Here is an 18,126-nt window from a genome sequence, read left to right as displayed (position 1 = left end):
CAGATTGATCTATCAGTGAGATTAAATTCTGAAAACAGTGACGTGGTGTTGATTAGGCGCCAAGGCACATAGCCTGAATGTAGGTTTTGTAACGTCCAGCCTCATAGCATTATAGAACGTAGTTGCGACTGACCATGTTGCAACATGACCAAGTCCTGTTCTATTATGTCTATGGCAGAGGATGCTATGCTGTCCAAAGAATATATCCTGGATGACAGAGCCGTTAACCCATTGTCAACTACAGAGAGAGATTTCTCTAAATTAATACGATCAATTTCTCGTATTCGTTCTGCAGTCTCTGCTTGTGTAATCTTCCATGCTTCATTATACAATGCATAGATACCGGCATATATAAAACGTTTATGACGCGGTTTAGTAGGTACTTGTAAGGAGTCCCTCAGATCAGCACCATCTTTAAGTAAAGAGAAGTGTTGTTTTACTTCCTTTAGTGTAGATTTGTGTAGCCACTCAAGGCACAGTTTCCCTACACTGTATGATGTTACTATTCCTGGATGCTGTCTCTGAACATATCTTGGATCTGGCCTAGTGAATGTGAACCCTTGTGTCTTTTTCAGAGATCTATCTTGACAGGTGTTTGTGTCTGTGGGCCAGATTAACCATTTTTTCCAATCAGGATCTGTTCTGTTGTGAAGCAAAATAGTATGTACGTCGACCTCCCCCACTGTAGTGTTGTTACTATCAGGTGTAGGTGTAGGTATGGATTATTTGTTCAAGTTTTTTATCTTGGCTAACAAAAGACAAGACGTCTGCTGGACAGTGTCATTCAAAAACATTATTTCCTCTGGGATGATGCAGGCTCTAAATAAGGCTTCCAATCCCTGCACTTGCCAGTCTTTTGTGCCCCAGACAGTTTTTGTCTTAATGTTGTCTTTCCAAAAGTCAAAATCTAGTGAAGACAGGTGAGCATAAAAGGCCGCAGAATAAATTTGCTTGGTATATTTCAACATACTTTTCATTCCTGTCTTATTAACATTTTTAAAGTAAAATGATTCTGGATTTGAAACATTAAAACCTGAAAAGTATGGAAATTTGCCATAAAATGTTTTTGAGCTACCCTTTGGTGGCGTAGGACAATGTTCCTATTGGTTATAAGTTAATACATTGTAGGATTTGCAGATTTATGCAAGAAATGATGACCATAGTGATTATAACAATACATTTGCTCATAATCCGATGAACCTACTAAATATTCACGATTTGTGAATTTTGCAGACATTTCTACATCTGACATCATATTATTAACAGTCTCGAAGTCCCAATCATCAGAAAAGGTACTAGATGAAACAAAGTCACTCAAGGAAATCTTGAAATGGTGTGGAATCTTCAACAGCTCCGACGGGCCAAAAATGTCATAATCAGTTCTGTCCCAAGCTTGTAACTCCTAAAAGCCACCTAGATGATCCCGGTAAGGTGGGCCATGGAGACGGGGTAGCAAAGTCTCAGATGAATACCGACTCTGATACCGACACAGGCAATCAGCTTTCCGCTAAAAATCCATGTAGCCTAGTCCCTATCTCTGAAGACCTCGCACAGGGCCCTCACCACCTACAGAAGGAGGACTCATCTGTTGGAGCACCCTTAGCAGTATTATCAGTGGAAATCAAAAACAGGTTTGAAATATCAGAGTCGAATCAGTTGGAGATAAAGAAGGCCTGTGAGGTAATGGAAAGAAAGATAGATGACCTCAGTTGCGGAACTACAGCATTAGAGGAGGAGGTCATAGAGCTTAGGGAAACTGTACAGGCAAACTGCGCAGAAATAGACAAACTAAAGACTGCAGAGAGAGAGAATTTGGACAGGATCGAAAGGTTAGAAAATTTCCAGAGACAAAATAATTTGAAAATCCTGAAAGTACCTGGAAGCAGAGAGGGTGGTGATATTAAATCATATGTAGTAACACTGATTAAGAATAAGCTTCAGATGGAGGAGTCAGAAGAGGACAAAGCAAAAGACATACAAACAGGTCTAAACACAGGAAAATTGTAATTAATTTTCTAATGTATTCTCTGAAAGAGAAAATACTGTCAAAAACCCTGGGGATTAAATTTATTGAGGTGGATGGTGCTAGATACGAGATTAGATCAGATGTTTCTGCTACCACCTCTAATAATTCATGAAAGGGGGTGGTGATGGACAGAGCATCTGAATTAAGCAGAACACTCATACCCCGTCAAAAGATCAGGGCTTGATCCATCACCGTTTTTTAGCTCACTGCACCATCCCAGTTCAGAACCTGGCTATATGCAAATTAGTCGGTCCCTGGCCCAGTGCATCATGGGAACAGGGCAGACCAAACTACCAAGCCAATTCTTTACTGGAAAGGAAACAAGCTTCCGGGGACCGGTTTCTGGCATTGCAGCCGTCTTCGGCCCGGCTGGCTTGAATCCTGATGGTGCAGTGAGCAAGGGACTCACATCTGAGCATACCCTGCCACTCCTATAGTGGCCAAAACGATTCATGAAAGGGGGTGGTGATGGACAGAGCATCTGAATTAAGCAGAACACTCATACCCCGTCAAAAGATCAGGGCTCGATCCATCACCGTTTTTTAGCTCACTGCACCAAGATCTATCACCGTTTTTTAGCTCACTGCACCAAAAGCTAAAAAACGGTGATGGACCACCTCTAATAGGCAGTGGAAGATGGGACAAAGGATCGATAGGCTAAAGAGTTTAGGAGCCTCTGTACAGCTGAGATTTTCAGCTTTTTTAAAGGTTATGTTAAATAACAAGATGCACATCTTCCATTCTGTAGAAACGTTGGACGATTTTATTAAAAACTTACAACCAGGGGGCTAGACCTCTCTCCTGAATTGTATCGCATTATTACTACACTACTACATTATTACTACACTATTGGGATAGGGCGTAAAATCCTTTGATCTTATCCTAAGGGTATGAATTTTTCAAGCTTAATAAAAAGGTAATGGCAAAATGCATTTAGATATAATTTTTTTACACCTTATATCTACTTTCAAATATCAGGTCCGCTCTGGGGGGACACCCATATGGCCTTGGTTCATGAAGAAATAGGGGAGGGTTTCCCATGGGGAGTGGGGTATTGGGAGAGCACAGAATGGGGAGCTGTGGGGTAAAAGACAAAAAAAAGATCCTCTATTGCCTCTATAAAGTTTTTAGTATTGATTAGGTGTTTGGAATTTTGGTGCTGGTTCTTTGATCCCCAAGAAAGATGGGTGAGAAGGGAGGGAAAACAATAAAATTAAAATCCTGTCCTGGAATGTCAATGGTCTTAGAGTACAAGCGAGGCAGGACAAAATTCTACAGTACCTGAAGGATTGTTCCGCCCAGATCATCATTGTGCAGGAAACCCACCTATCAAAGGAGGAGGCCTTGGATCTTTTTAGGGCCCAAAACTGGATCTCTCAGGTAGCTTGCACATCCCATACGACTGTAACAAAGGGGGTGGTGATTCTAGTAAAGAGAGGGGCACAGGTGGTTCTTGGGGCACAGATTTCTGACAAAGCTGGAAGGTGGCTAATCGTTGTATTCTAAGTCAAGTTACATATTTATGAATTAAATCATCATATCATTATGTACCCTATTTTGATACTATTAGTAATGTGCCAGACAGACCAGAATACAATTAGAAACGGATCACTTAGTAACATTAGTTAGGGGCTTTTTAAGCCAGAACTTATCTGTAGTGTTCTGTGGTATCGAAAGGAATTAGTCCACTATATAGACATGATATAGTTAAAGAGCACTGCATTCAAATGTAAGATGCTCATATTGAAACCAAAATAAAGGAATCTTATTGGAGCATGACTATATTTTCTTTTTTCATGAAAAAAGCGATTTTAAATAAACAGGACATGTTCATGGACTCGATGTAATTTTAGAGCACTTGGGGTACAGTCTTTGCTGCAATCTACACAAAAACACATGACGTTCCATCTATGGCAGTGATACCAGACGTCCTGAAACAGATTCAAAATGAATACGGACCAGAACCTGCCTTATATCTTGGTATGAAATTACTAAAAGATTTCAAACAGGTCTCGGCTATATTATTAGCTAAAATTAAAGGTGAAGCAGTATTCATGGCAATCTGCCAAAAACTAAAATAACTTGATATTACTGAGCAACCATATGAACTTGTAAGATTCATTTAAAAAATCCTATGAAGATTTAGGCAGAGACAGTTTGGGTGGTAAACCAGTAAAACCTGAACTGACTGAAAATCATGAAAAAGTCTTTATTAAAAATAATCTCACTACTCCTAAAAAGAAGTGGGAAAACACTAAACAGACACTTCCTAAAGAGAAGAGTTCTCAGTCCAGAGGTAGGTCTCCTCAAAAGGAGCCCTCTGAAAAGAGGTATAACCTCATGAATAGGGATAATTTGAGAAAACCTGATAGATATCAAGATACTGATACACGTTCCTCTCGTACCTTTTCAGACTTCCTCACAGAAATCGGAAAGAAAGAAGAGGACGGTCAGAACACAAGGCTAGAACGCGTGAAGTCCAAAGACGATCAACATGTTCAGAAAAATAAAACTCAATTCACCAAAAAGAAGGTAGCAGGTCTAAAAATCAGACATGCCGAGGATCTTGAGGACACCACTCAAGAACGGGGAGTGGGCTCAGACAATGCTAGACAGCGCAGCAGAAGTCACCAGAGCTCGCAAGATCCTGAAGGATCATCTGGAGACAGTGGACTTGAATGAGTACATTCAAGTTGAAACTGCTGACACTAGGGTTAGTGTACCCCATAAGTTATATGAAATAACGCTCCGGATGGAGGGGGACATAACTAGGAAAATAAAAGCACTCTTTTGGGAGAAGCTATCTAAGGGTTATGACATTCTTCTAGCTGAAAAAGACTGGCCACCTGAATTTGTCAGAGAGTGCCCACATGGCGAAGAGATCATTAAGCCAGCCTTCTCAAATCATATTCTAATACATAAAAAATACACATATGCCAGAAAATGGGCTGTCGCCCAGACTCCAGCATTATATAAAAATCATGTAAGGTGATTTTAACCCATTCCCTCTTCATGTCTGATAGTGATTGCCAATCTTCTGATTGGCTTCCAGTTGCGCCATCACTGTCGAGGCCCACTACTGTTTAGTCCTCACCATAACTCAAAACCTGGCCTTCCATTGCCTGGTTGGGAGTGTCTAGTTTGGGTGAATAAAATACACCCTCACTTGGAATGTGACCACTCAAATATAGTGGTGTGTAATCCAAATTTGAGGGGGACAGACCAAATCTTACCCACCAAAAATAAGTCCCACGGGGTTTAGCCGTGCAAAGAACTGTATACAAAAAGGAGGGACTTTCGGGCTTTTTCCACTCACAAGGGAGTGGGAGGTCCAGCATAAACGGGAGCCCCGTCACAGTATCCAAGAAGTAGAGTTATGCCGGTCCTCTGATGGCAAAATCACAGATGGGCTTCCTAAAAAGGGGCACTTTACTGATGATCTTTTATCCAAAAGCCGTATGGTGAAGTGCAGGTGTGGGGCCAGAATTGTGTAGATGGACAGTGGAGAGTTAAAATAGGATTGGGAGTATCTATCAAAAATTGGTGTTTATTCCCTGTGTGTTAGCTTCTTTATTTGTCTGAATGCAGAGAACTGTTTTCTGAAGGCCAGTATTAAGGGCTAAATAAAATAACTGGACCCTGCTGTAGCGCCCGGAAGCACCTAGATATGGTTGTGTAGGTGTGACAAGAAGCACCTAACCCTCTGAAACTTTGTCTCTTTTAAATACCCAAGAAATTATTGGCATACATTCCTGTACCATGTAGAAGCGATACAAAGCTTACCTTCGAGGGCCCCTTGGAATGACTGAAGGCATGACTGACATAAGTGTACATTGAATGTGTGAATGAGTGTGCCGTACGGCAGAAAAGAACCGACTATAGTATCAAGCCTCTTGGGAGGACTTTCGATTTGCTTTTATCACAGTTTATCCCTTAAGCCTTATCGCCTGCTTCTGAGGGCGTTAACAAACAAGAATAACGCCCTGCAAAGGATGTTAACTGCTGTTAAGTGAAAGAGCCAAAGGCGAGGGAATGCAACGAGGGGACAGACAATTAACAACTGTTAATGCCAGACGGCATGTTAAAAACAAGTTTATATCCTCTCTCCCTCATCATACCACACCCAGATAGGCACACTCTTACTTTCCGGTCGATGTCCATACTTCTCACTCTCACAAGGCCTATAATGCAGACAAATGACAGTATTAGTTGTAGCATTCTAAGCATGCTGATTGGTTGAGCCGATCTCTTCACAGTGATGGCTGAAGAGCACGTGCTGATTGGTTGAGCCGATCTCTTCCCAGTAATGGTGATTGCTGAAGAGTGCGTGCACTGTGATCATGCTTCTACGTGCAGGAGAATCGGGGATGAGTTATCAAGTGAAGTACAGGTGTTATTTCAGCTACGTTTTCATTATATAAAATGAAAATATAATTATGTAAAAAGAAGTATATTTGGGGTTTAAAAAGGGCAAGCCTGTCTCTGTATCGCCAAGGAAATGGAGGCTGAGATGTGGGGGAGGGGAGACTTCACGACCTATGTCTAACACAGCGCCTCTTCGGAGCACTTGGCACCTTGTAACCCGACTCAGCTTCATGGGTAGAGGGGTGCATGCCTCAGTGTTAGTCAGGGTTTGGATAATTCTGTCCCCTACTCACTGCCTTCCAAAGGTGAGCTCTGTCACTGCCGGGGGTCTCTCTTGCCCAGGCGCTCTCAGTCCATTGAGTTATTTCAGTAGCCAGAGCATATTTCTACCACATGTAGCGTTCTGTGTTTTTTTCGGAGTCTAGGCGCCAGTCACGGGAGAGGAATGAGTAACTGAACTGTCCGTTGGGGCGAAGACCTGGAACGTTCAGTCGGCGAGAAAAGAGATATGCCAGTTGAGTGCCGGCCTGGTAACACCCAAAGATCGTAAGGCTTTCACTAACACGGTGTCAGACACCGTGTCGAAAGCTGCTCTCAAATCAAGTAATATGAGGGCCATGTGTCTCAAGAATCTAAACGGTGTTGCAGCCTTTCCGTAACTCCAAGAAGGGTAGTTTCAGTTGAAAAGCTGTCTCTAAAGCCTGACTGAGATGAGTGTAAAAAATGTTGTGACTCGACAAACTGAGATAGCTGTGAATTAATGTGTCTTTCTGGGATTTTCAAGAAGGCCAGGAGCAATGAAATAAAAAACAAAGACACACAATTGATGGACGGAATGCAGAACAAATCAAAACATTCACCCCCAGTCAAGAGATCTGGGTTAAATCCATCATTCTTTTGCTCACCATGCCACCCCAGTTTAGACCTGGCCATATGCAAATCAGTCTTGACCCTGTGCCTCATGGGAACAGTCCAGTCTGAACTGCCAAGCCAGGTCCTCCCTGGACCGGAAACCAGCATCCTAGGACCGGTTTTGGACTCTCAACCCCCATCAGCCAGGATAGCTTGATTCCAGTGGCACATTGAGCCTGGGACCCACGTCTAGGCATACTACCGGCGCACTTAGGGCGAGAAAGCAAAAGACACACAATTGATGGACGGAATTCAGAACGGGACTGTTCCCATTGGGTGCAGGGTCAAGACTGATTTGCATATGGCTGGATCTAAACTGGAATGGGATGGTGAGCAAAAAAAAACGATGGATTTAGGCATAGATCGCTGTACTGGGGTGAATGTAAGACATTGTTATGCATTCTGTCCATCAATTGTTCTTTTTGCATTTGTCACCCCAAGTGGGGCGGGTATGCCCAAACATTGGTCCCTTGCTCTCCATGCCACTGGAGTCAAGCTATCCTGGCTGATGGATGCTTGTTTCCAGTACAGGGAAGACCGACCTGGCAGTTCGGGCTGGACTGTCCCCATTGGTTGCAGGGTCAAGACAAATTTACATATGGCTGGGTCCAAACAGGAATGGCATAGTGATTAAAAAAACAATAGATTTAGGGCCAGATCGCTGTACTGGGGTGAATGTATGACATTGTTGTGCATTCTGTCCATCAATTGTTCTTTTTGCATTTGTCACCCCGAGTGTGATGGGTATACCGAGACGTGGGTCCCGTGCTTTCCATGCCACTGGAGTCAAGCTATCCTGGCTGATGAGGGCTGAAAGCTCGACACCGGTCCTAGGATGCTTGTTTCCATTCCAGGAAGGACCTGTCCTGGCAGTTCGGGCTGGACTTTTCCCATTGGAAGCAGGGTCAAGACTGATTTGCATATTGCTGTTTCCAAGCTGGAATGGCATGGTGAGCAAAAAAACTATGGATTTAGGCCCAGATCGTTGTACTATTTTAAATGTATGATATTGTTCTGCATTATGTCCATGAATTGTTTTTCCATTTGTCACCCGAGTGGGACAGGTATGCCCAGACGTGGGTCCCGTGCTCTCCATGCCACTGAAGTCAAGCTATCCTGGCTGAGGAGGGTTGAAAGCCCGACACCGGTCCTAGGATGCTTGATTCCATTCCAGGGAGTATTTGATATTTGATATTTATTGGGGTTTATATAGCGCGACTATCGCTCCGGAAGTACCTGGCCTGGCAGTTCGGGCTGGACTGTTCCCATTGGGTGCAGGGTCAAGACTGATTTCCATATGGCCGGGTCCAAACTGGATTGGGATAGTGAGGAAAAAACAATGGATTTAGGCCCAGATCGCTGTACTGGGGTGAATTTATGACATTGTTCTGCATTCTGTCCATCCATTGTTCTTTTTGCGTTGAGCAATGAAATTGGCCGGTAGTTAGCCTTCTTCAGAAGAGGAAGCACCATTGCATGTTTCCACTCTGGGGGAACCATTGCCTCCTGTAAGGTGGCATTCAAGAGTTCCATGATTATTGTGAGTGAAAGCGACTCAAGCTGCTGGAGCACCTAGATCGGAAGAGGGTCACAGGGTGAGCCAGATTTAATACTGGCTATGAGTCGTATAAGGGAGTTCATATCTAATGGAGCCCACATTTCCAGTTTATTCGTGGATTCAGCGATCCTGTTGTCACTGTGAGATTTGGTTCTGGCTGCTTGAGGGGATGTAGGTGCTTGCTGAAGGGGGGTACCTGGTTTTATGCCCTTCATTTCAGAGTATATTTTCTCCACTTTATGGAGGAAGAATTTCTCTACGTCTTCACATTGTAAACCATTCAGCTAAGGGGGAGTAGATTGAGTTTCAGATCCAGAAAGTTCTTTGACCATTTTAAATAATGTCTTGGAACAATTCAGCGCACTAGAGATGGTCGAGGAGACATATTCAGCACGAGCTGACTTACAGAGAGTGTGGTATTCTCTTTTTTCCCTTTTATATGCGAGTTTGGTGTCCGGCGCATAGTTCCTCCTTCAGCTTCCTTCCAAAGCTTTGCATTTGATTTTCTCTGTTTTTAAATTCTCAGTGAACCAAGGGGCAGGGGGCGGTGGTTGTTCACCTTCTTAATAGAGGGTGGAAGACAGGGATCAATGGCATGTAAAAGCCACTTTTGGACGACACCCGAAAGAGTGACAGACATTTGTTTTGTGATAGGACATTGGAAGACAGAATCTTATTGAGAGCTTCAATGTCCAGTTTTCCCCAGTTCATAGTTGGTTTCCTGATGCTAGGTGCGGCTACAGGTGAGTTCACTGAGATCTCGAAACCAAGCCGATCGCAAAGTGATCAGACCAACATTAGGGAAGAGCTGGTGGGCTTTGAATGTTGGATAAACTGGAGAAAATAGGGTCGAGTAGGTGGTCGGCCACATGAATGGGACCGGAGTTGCAAAGTGCAATATTCAATGCTGCCAGATAAAAGTAGCGCTATTAGTACATGCAGAGTCATCCAAACGTAAGTTAAGGTCGCCAAGATGGAGAAGTTGGTGGCATTTAAGAGAAAAGGGGTTATTAGGTCAGGAAAGGATGAAGCCCATGGACCGGATGGCCCAGGGGAACGATAAACTAGTATGCCTGAGAAGGTGAACTTAGGGGTCAGGGCAAGCTTAAATAAAGCTGCCTCACAGCTCGTAAATGGCAGGTCTTCAAATTTGCACATGTAGGACATTTTATAAATTATAGCAATGCCACCACCTGTCTTGGAGTCCCTGCCTTTCCTGACTATAGCATAGTTAAACAGTAAAGCTGCAGCTACATCAGGGCCAGAGCTCATGTGCAGCCATGTTTCAGTAAGAAACATTGTGTAAAATAAATAGTAACTTGTAAATCCAGTATTTGTAAAGCGCACAGCTACCTGGAGGCATCCCGGCGCTTGGGGCCATTGGGAAAATTAAGCGAGCTGCACGCGTCCGATCTGGGGCCATTGAGTAGGGGTTAGGCAGGACGCCTGCATCGACTAGAGCGCTTTCTCGGAGGGAGAGTGTAGCCGAACAAAATGGCCACCCGGGCAGGAACAGCTCCTCAAAGTACTAGTGCAGGAGAAAAAAGAGAATAACACCCTCAGTAAAGCAGAAAAATAATGCAACAGCAAGCAACAAAACTATAAGCATCCCTAAACCTAGAAAGGTAGACAATGGTTTTCGCAGCCACCGAACATGACTACCCCGTCTCCATCTAGGAATTGTGGTAACAAATCTATAGCCCTTTTGCACAGTCACTCATGCTTTCTCTCAGAGAAATATATAAGGAATACACAGCGGACCTTGCAGGCAAGTGAAAACAGAGCATTAGTACTTCTTAATACTTTTAAATTTAAAGACAAAAACTTGGCTGCTTCTGTTTTTATTGTATATACCATCTTTATGTTTTTTATAGACTGTGCTGTATCTTTTTGATATCCCGGTCTGCAGAAGGACTTCCCCGATTGAGCAGAGTAAGTCTTTCAAGCCCCACATCCAGAGCTGTAGGGGCAAATTAGCAGACTAGTTGTTTGGAACCTGACTATTTTATTTAGCGACTTATGTGTAGTCATCACAAACATTTCTCCTGCTTGGGGATTGTAATTATGGTGTATAAGATTTTTTAGATATGGAAGTAGCAAAACTATTATCAGACTTAAAGACTTGAGGACTGCAACAAAAGATTACAGGCTCTACTCACTCGGCGCGCCACAATCTTGGACTTAATCTTCACCACGTCTACTGCACTGACTTGTGAAGCCCATGCCTTTGACGTGGACTGACCACTCAGTACTCTTCTTTCAAATACCTGAAGCAGGGTTGCCTAAGAAACAAGACCTGAGCAAAAGAGTCTCTTGAAAATGTCAGCGCATTACTCCTATCGCTGAAAAATTGAATTTCTCTGTAACCTCAAAGGAACACGACATAAACCACACCTTAGCGGACTGGTGTAAGGCTTTAAATTATGCCTTTGATAACATTGCTCCTTTTAGAACGCATTCTAATAATAAACAAAGGACTGGCGCCCTTTGCTATCCTACAGAGCTGAGCCCGGAAAAGTCACTATGTAAAAATCTAGAGTGGCATTTAATTACCAACCCTTGTGACAGAGACCAGACACCTTTATTGCGCTCTTTTTTTAGGTGCTAGATTGTTGGCTACTGTGAGGCATTTCTGTTCCTTAACTCTGAGTCCTATAACTAATGTCAATCGACTGGGAGATGCGTCTGGTTAACTGAATAAAGTCCAGAAGGTCTTGGGTTCTTTTTGTTAAAAGGTAAGGATGTTTTATGGGATACAGCCATGGATTGTTGTATGCAGGCTGATTTTTATGTACTGCCTTGGTATGCAGAGTATAAAGCTGACAATTCTAAAACTAATCCCCATCCTGGAATAAAAGAAGACACGCCTAAAAATAGCTTATCCTAAAAACCCACCTTCCAAAAACAAGATACCAAACAAAAGGAGAATCTTAGGAGCTTCAGGTGATGTCCCTAGTGTCTGATTACTGGTGTTTGTTTAGGTTTACAGGAGTCCAGAGGTTACATAGCAAACCTTGTCTATGCATGCCGTGTGTTTTTCATTCATTATTCTAGTGTTTATGTAATCCACTCATCGCGTGCCAGAAGGGAGATGTGTGTGGCTACAGTTGTTTATATAGCCCAGACTAGATCTGGTCTGTGTCTCCTGCTCCACAGCTTGTACCCGCAAAAGTGCATCAATGTCTCCTTCCCTTGGAAGCAAATCCACCTGTATTCCAGTTTAAGCATATTTATTCTCAGAGAATCAGTTTCAAAATCCAATGTTCCTCAAGTAAATTCAAATTCAGTCTGCCCAATTCATTTTGGGGGTTCTCCCTTCATCAGGGGGTGCTCGTGAGGAATCTATGTTGTATGTTGTGTGCGGAAAATAGTGACATAAGAATTAACTTGCAATGCAATCTAATCCTACAGATACATACAATAATAGTTTACTACATGTCGTGGTAGAGCCTAACCGCATGTCTGCGTTTGTGTTATACCAGGGTCTTCATCTTTTTGATAGTGAGAGCTACTTCTGATCTACTGCCTTTATCACGTGGCTTAGCTAAGGGTAGATAAATGCCAAGCAACTTAATTGCACTCCTAGAGCGCCCAGTCCCGCTGCAGTGAGCACATAGCATTTGTAGCACTGGGTTAGGAAAGGTTTACCTGTAGGGCCCCTAAGCATTTGTAGCACTGTTAGGTTTACCTGCGGGACCCCAGGCATTTATAGTACTGGTAGGAACGGTGTATCTGTGGGGTCCCTAGGGACGCGTTTTGTTCATTTTATTCTTATTAACGAATCACATCTGAGAGGTGAGTGTTTCACCGAGGGTTGTGGCCTCTTTCTCCTACAATACATGGGATGGCATTGTTCTCTCTGAGTGAGTGTGAAGACAGAAGACTTCTATTATCTGGTGAGTTGCCCTCCTGTTCATTGGCTCCTGTCCAGATGCTGGCCCTGCTTTAACAGTTCAAGACTAATGTTCAGTAGTGGCAGTCACAGTATAAGGACTGTGAGCAAGACCTGCTGTAGAGTTTTCGCTGTCCTAGGAAAAATGTCTCAATGTAGGAAAGGGCCTGTTTTGGACATGGTTAGCCTTGACTTTTTACCTGGAAAATGATATAGTTTTGACTGGAAGTGCACAGGGTCCCTGCCAACCAGGTCCCCTGAGCCCGATCTCCTTCCTTAAAGTGTACCTGTCGTTTCCACGGTTGGCACCCCATTAGCTCACATATAAGTCCCTGGTAAAAGATACTCCTGGTACCAAGGGCCTTGTTGTTAAAGAGGGTCTCTAAAGGCTGCAGCACAAATTATGCCACCCTAAGGGACCCCTCACCAAGCACATACATTCATACACACATACATACATACATACATACATACACACATACATACATACACACATACATACATACATACACACATACATACATACATACATACATACACACATACATACATACATACATACATACATACACACATACATACATACATACATATATACTGCCACTGCAGCTGTTTGTCTTGGTGTAGACAAAACTGAAGAGTCGACGTGGCACACATCCCTGTATGCGATGCCCATAGGGACTGTCTGAGATATCGGTAAAACACCCCTCGAGCAGGCCTTATAGTGCATGCTGCTTTAGGGATATCTCCTGTAAGGGCATATCTGCTTGAGCAGCTATGCCCCAGCAATATCCTTGTCTATTCCGGGATATTGCAAGTTACTAGGGAAGCTCTATAGTAAGTACATTGGCTGCACCCTTGTCGTTACGAGTTCCACAGCTCCATGAAGGTTTCACTGAAATATGGGATATTTTCTACCAAAGATCTCAGCATAATAAACCTGCGCTGATTGCAGTGTCCGATTTATTAATAATTGCACACAGAGTGCCCCTTAGAGGGGTCCCCTAAGATCTGCCAATCCTTAGTGTGGTCACCGACTGGCCTGAGTCAGCCTGCTACCACCAGACAGTGTTCTGTCCTCATGGGGAGAGTGCCTGTGCACTCTGAGGTCGAGAACAATGCCTTTCCTGGGTGGAGGTGTTCACTCCTCCCCTGGTCAGGAAGAGCTATCTGTCGCAGGGATTTTCAAAGGACTTGCCGCTTTTGTAATGCGACCCCAGCCTCTCCTGTTAGAGGGAGCAAGCGATCTTTCTGTCCTCACCCCCTTTTTGGGTGAGGACAGGTGGAAACCTTAGATAGAATAGGAGGTGTGCCCCCCCCCCCCGTCCCCTCTGCCAACTCCAACCCTCAGGTGCTGGAGGCAAGGTGAAGTACACTTTGTAGTGCCCACCATCTTGAAGATGGTGGGACTTATCCAATCAGGGCTAGGACTATGTCCCCTTCCCACAGGAGGTGGGCATGATAAGAGGGTGTAGACAACCCTGGAAAGTGTCCCATTGGCCACTACCTTTTACTCCCTTGTAACACCCTTAAATCAAGATTTTAGGTGGCATCCTCAGACCCTGAATTTCAGTTCCTGGCGACCTAAGAAGAGCCGGGCACTGCAGCCTTCTCTGCTGGTGAGGCTCTGTAGAGAACTATAATAATAATAGGTCCACTTATAAAGCGCAATGGTTACACTTATGCCAGTGTGTCCCCGCGCTGCGGTAGAGTTAGCCAGTAATCAGATGCCCACTGCCCTCACCCTACTAAACTTGGGGAAAGAGAAACGTTTTTAGTTTTTTACTGAAGCATCTCTCCTGGGCCTCCATCCGGAGCTCCATTGGGAGAGCATTCCATTGCTTGGCCGCCAATAGGCAGAAGGACCGACCTCCTATACTGGCTTTCTTAATAGCGGGTACGCACACCAATCCTACCCCACCTGACCTCAGCTGACGTGTGGGGACATAGGGGGTCAGGAGATCCGACCGATACGGAGGGGCCCTTCCCTGCAGGATCCGATGACAGACACAAAGTGCCTTGAAAGTGACTCTTTCTTTAATCGGGAGCCAGTGTAACGCGGCCAGGGCTGCCCTAGCCGATGCCCTTCTCGGACGCCTCAAAATAAGGTGGGCTGCCGCATTCTGCACTCCCTGCAGACGGAGCATACACTTGGTTGTTGCCCCTAAATAAAGGATGTTACCATAGTCCAGGCGCGACATCACCAGGGCATGAACCAGAGTCTTCCTAGCCGCCACAGGGAGTAGGTCCAAGGTTTTACGCAGGACCTTCAGGATCCCGAAACAGGCGCCTGCCATCCGTCTGATTTGATAGTCGAAGGAAAGACTGGGATCTAACCAAACTCCCAAGTTCTTTGCCTGCACACAGGGCGTAGGTGACCCCCCCCCCCCAAGTCCTGGTACCACCATGCCGATGACAACACAGTCGGGTCCTTACCCACCACAAGCACCTCTGTCTTGTTGCCATTCAACTTCAGGCAGTTCTTAGCCATCCATGCAGTCAATTCTTGCATGCATGCCATGAGGTGGAAGGCAGCCGACTCTGGTGCCTGGGTCAGGGAGACCACCAGGTGCGTTTAATCGGCATAGGATACGACCCTGATCCCGAACCCCTCAGCAGTCTCCGCTACGGGAGCTACATAGAGATTAAACAGGGTCGGGCTCAGGGTCAGGCTGCAGCACTCCCTGGTTCAGCTTTATGACCCTGGAGTAGTGTTTGCCCTGTCTCACCTGGAAGCAGCGACCCGACAGGAAAGATTTTAGGCAATTCAGGGCATTGCCAGACACCCAACCCTTCCTCAGACACTACCAACGTGTGATGGGCTACAGTGTCAAAGGCGGCACTTAGATCCAACAGGATCAAGGCTGCCATTTGACCTGCATCCGCAAATTGCCTGATGGGTTCAGTGGCAAGAAGCAGCGCGGATTCTGTCGAGTACCCAGCTCGAAAGCCAGACACGGTCCCAGCCCTACTGGCCTGTCTGCATCCCTGGATGATCCTGAACCAAAAGTCAACTCGTCTTGCAGCCCAGCGACCTCCAGAACCTTGGGAGGACTGCCTGCCTTCGATCAAGACCAAGGTCTCCAGAGAAAAGCAGACCTATTCACAAAGCAACCCTCTTCAAAGTAAAGACTCTGTGACCTGAAGAACTGCGCAGCCTGCCCCCGGTTTTACTTCTGCACCCGATGACACCAGCCCGAGTCCAAGTGGCCCACAGGTTCAGCAAGGTTTCCCTGCTCTCAATAGCCCACTTCCACCATGAGCTGACCTCTCCTGGACTCCTAGAAGTTGCCTGCAGCTTCTGCAAGAAGACCCCTCAACCGCCACGTGCACTGGTTAGCCATTTCTGACACCAAAAGGCACCCCTTCACCCGTCCAACCTGGGCCTTGGTGAAGAGGACAAAAGGTGTTCCTACGTCCCTGAGCATCATAACTTACCTCAATGGCTGTTGGTTTCCTTCGATCGGCCTCCTGGCTGGAGCCTGCAGCCCTTTTCAGATTTGGCCTGCCTCCATTGCTTTTCATTGGGCACCCGATGCTGCGTTGGCACCCTGCATCCAGCCGCCCCTGTGCCGCTGGCGTGGAAGTGAAATCTGTAATATAAGGAACAATAAATGATAGAAAGATAACACGACCACAGCTCTTTGTCAGCTCAGAAGATGGTAGATTTATTACAACAATCAAAACACCAAAACACGTGTGACACGGAGACAATCAGCATAGAAGCCTGAATGTCCAAAGAGTTGATGTGTTTGGCATCCTTTAAAGGCATAAACCACAAAACCACCCATATGACACGTAGCAAGAAGTATTACACGTAGCACAGTCCACCATGATTCTTATGGCCAATGGACAAAGATCTCTAACAAGAAATCTCCTTGTAGGGTCTGATACATACATACTGTTGCTAACCATGTGATCTAAATGGGCAGTATTGGGGTCAGTCAATCAAATGTAGGCTGCCATGGCTTGGTAAATCTCCATCCTAAAATGCAATTTAAGCAAGGTGACGAATGGTATTGCGAAATCTGTTATTGCTAAAAGACTATTGTGCAAGCGGTGTGTCACGTATTTCGTCTGGGCCTAGAGAAATGGAAGAGCAGCATTTCTCTGATGATCTGTGAAAGGGCAGAGCTACCTAAGATAGAGAATATTAGATATAGGCTAAGCTAACAGGGCCTGAAGCTAATACATTTGGTATCAAGAAAAAGATGGCTTCTACATTCCCAAATCTGATACCGAATCAATATACCCTACGCGCCAGCATACTCATACCCATGCTAAGCACTTCAGCCACTGCCTGTTGCTCCGGCTCATGGCTGTGCTTATGGCCACGGTGCATAGAGCGTGAGCAGTAGGAGACAAGGGATGCACAGCAGACTGGGCAGACATGTACCATAATGCAGGGTGTCGATAATGCAGCTGCTATTATAATAACAGCCTTTATGACCCATGAGCCCCAACCTGACCGCCATAGCATTAGTTTGTCCCAAAACTCGCCAGTTTGTATGCCATCTGCCTCATCCCTAATATCCTTTATGTTATGGATTGCCCTATCTATGTTCCGGCTGTTGTCAGGAATATATGAACAGCACTTTTGATGGATGACGCGACAGAGCCCACCTTCCTTGGCTAGGATAATGTCCAAAGCAACCCTATTCTGGATCACTACCGCCCGCATGGCGGACAGCTCTGCTGTTATGTTTCCCAGCCCTGCAGCAGTAGAGTCAGCCAGATCCTCAATCATTCTAGCTAACTCATGTATCCTCTGGGAGGTGTATTCTACTCCGGCACCTGGGACCATTACTCCAACAGCTGTCATAAAATGATCAACCCATCCAGCTGACCTCCTCATCCTGGTAGGTCTCACACCTGGTCTCCTAACCTGTGCAATGTCTGAGAAGTGGACCATTCGTGGTATTATTGATGCAAGGTAACAACGGCCGTACCAACCTGGAGGTAGGTAAAAGTATGCCCATTTTCCGCAGACAAAGAATAGTCCTTTGTAACCCACCAGTCCAGGTGAGGACCCAGTATTGCTGTCCGTGATACGTGACAGCCTCGTGACGTGTGTGCAGTTACTTTTGCCCACAAATATTTGGTTCACTTTCCTTGGTCCCATTATTCTCCTTATTTTGTTTATCCTGTCCTCACATGCCAACAGTCCTTGTTTTCCCTGTAGTAATTCCTGTAACACACAAGTGTGCGGTATGCATGACTGCTGTGTGGAGCAGTTTTGTACTGTAGCTATGTCTGAAGGTAAATCAGGTACTCTGTCCCGCTGTATCCTCTCATCATATAGGATACAGGATGGAGCTAAGGACAGCTATTCCACTCTAAACCTTTGTATATCACCTTCCTTGTTTCTGCTCT

At 45.0% G+C, this 18,126-nt stretch overlaps 1 protein-coding gene and 1 long non-coding RNA gene across 2 annotated transcripts in view; one reads left to right on the top strand and one right to left on the bottom strand.

Moving 5' to 3' along the window:
* Positions 1-18,126, bottom strand: part of LOC144806065 (uncharacterized) — a 285,212-nt gene that overhangs the window by 46,361 nt on the left and 220,725 nt on the right. The window contains exon 6 of the long non-coding RNA XR_013605682.1: positions 16,192-16,346. This is a non-coding gene — a long non-coding RNA (uncharacterized LOC144806065). The remainder of the gene's footprint in view (positions 1-16,191; positions 16,347-18,126) is intronic.
* The window catches only part of LOC144806064 (uncharacterized), a 76,543-nt gene that overhangs the window by 34,554 nt on the left and 23,863 nt on the right, over positions 1-18,126 (top strand). The window lies entirely within an intron of this gene.

This window comes from Lissotriton helveticus (genome assembly GCF_964261635.1).
Source record: "Lissotriton helveticus chromosome 1_1 unlocalized genomic scaffold, aLisHel1.1 SUPER_1_unloc_42, whole genome shotgun sequence".
Taxonomy (NCBI): Eukaryota; Metazoa; Chordata; class Amphibia; order Caudata; family Salamandridae; genus Lissotriton; species Lissotriton helveticus.
Note: the sequence above shows the minus strand (reverse complement) of the source record. Positions and strands in the feature narration are given on the sequence as shown.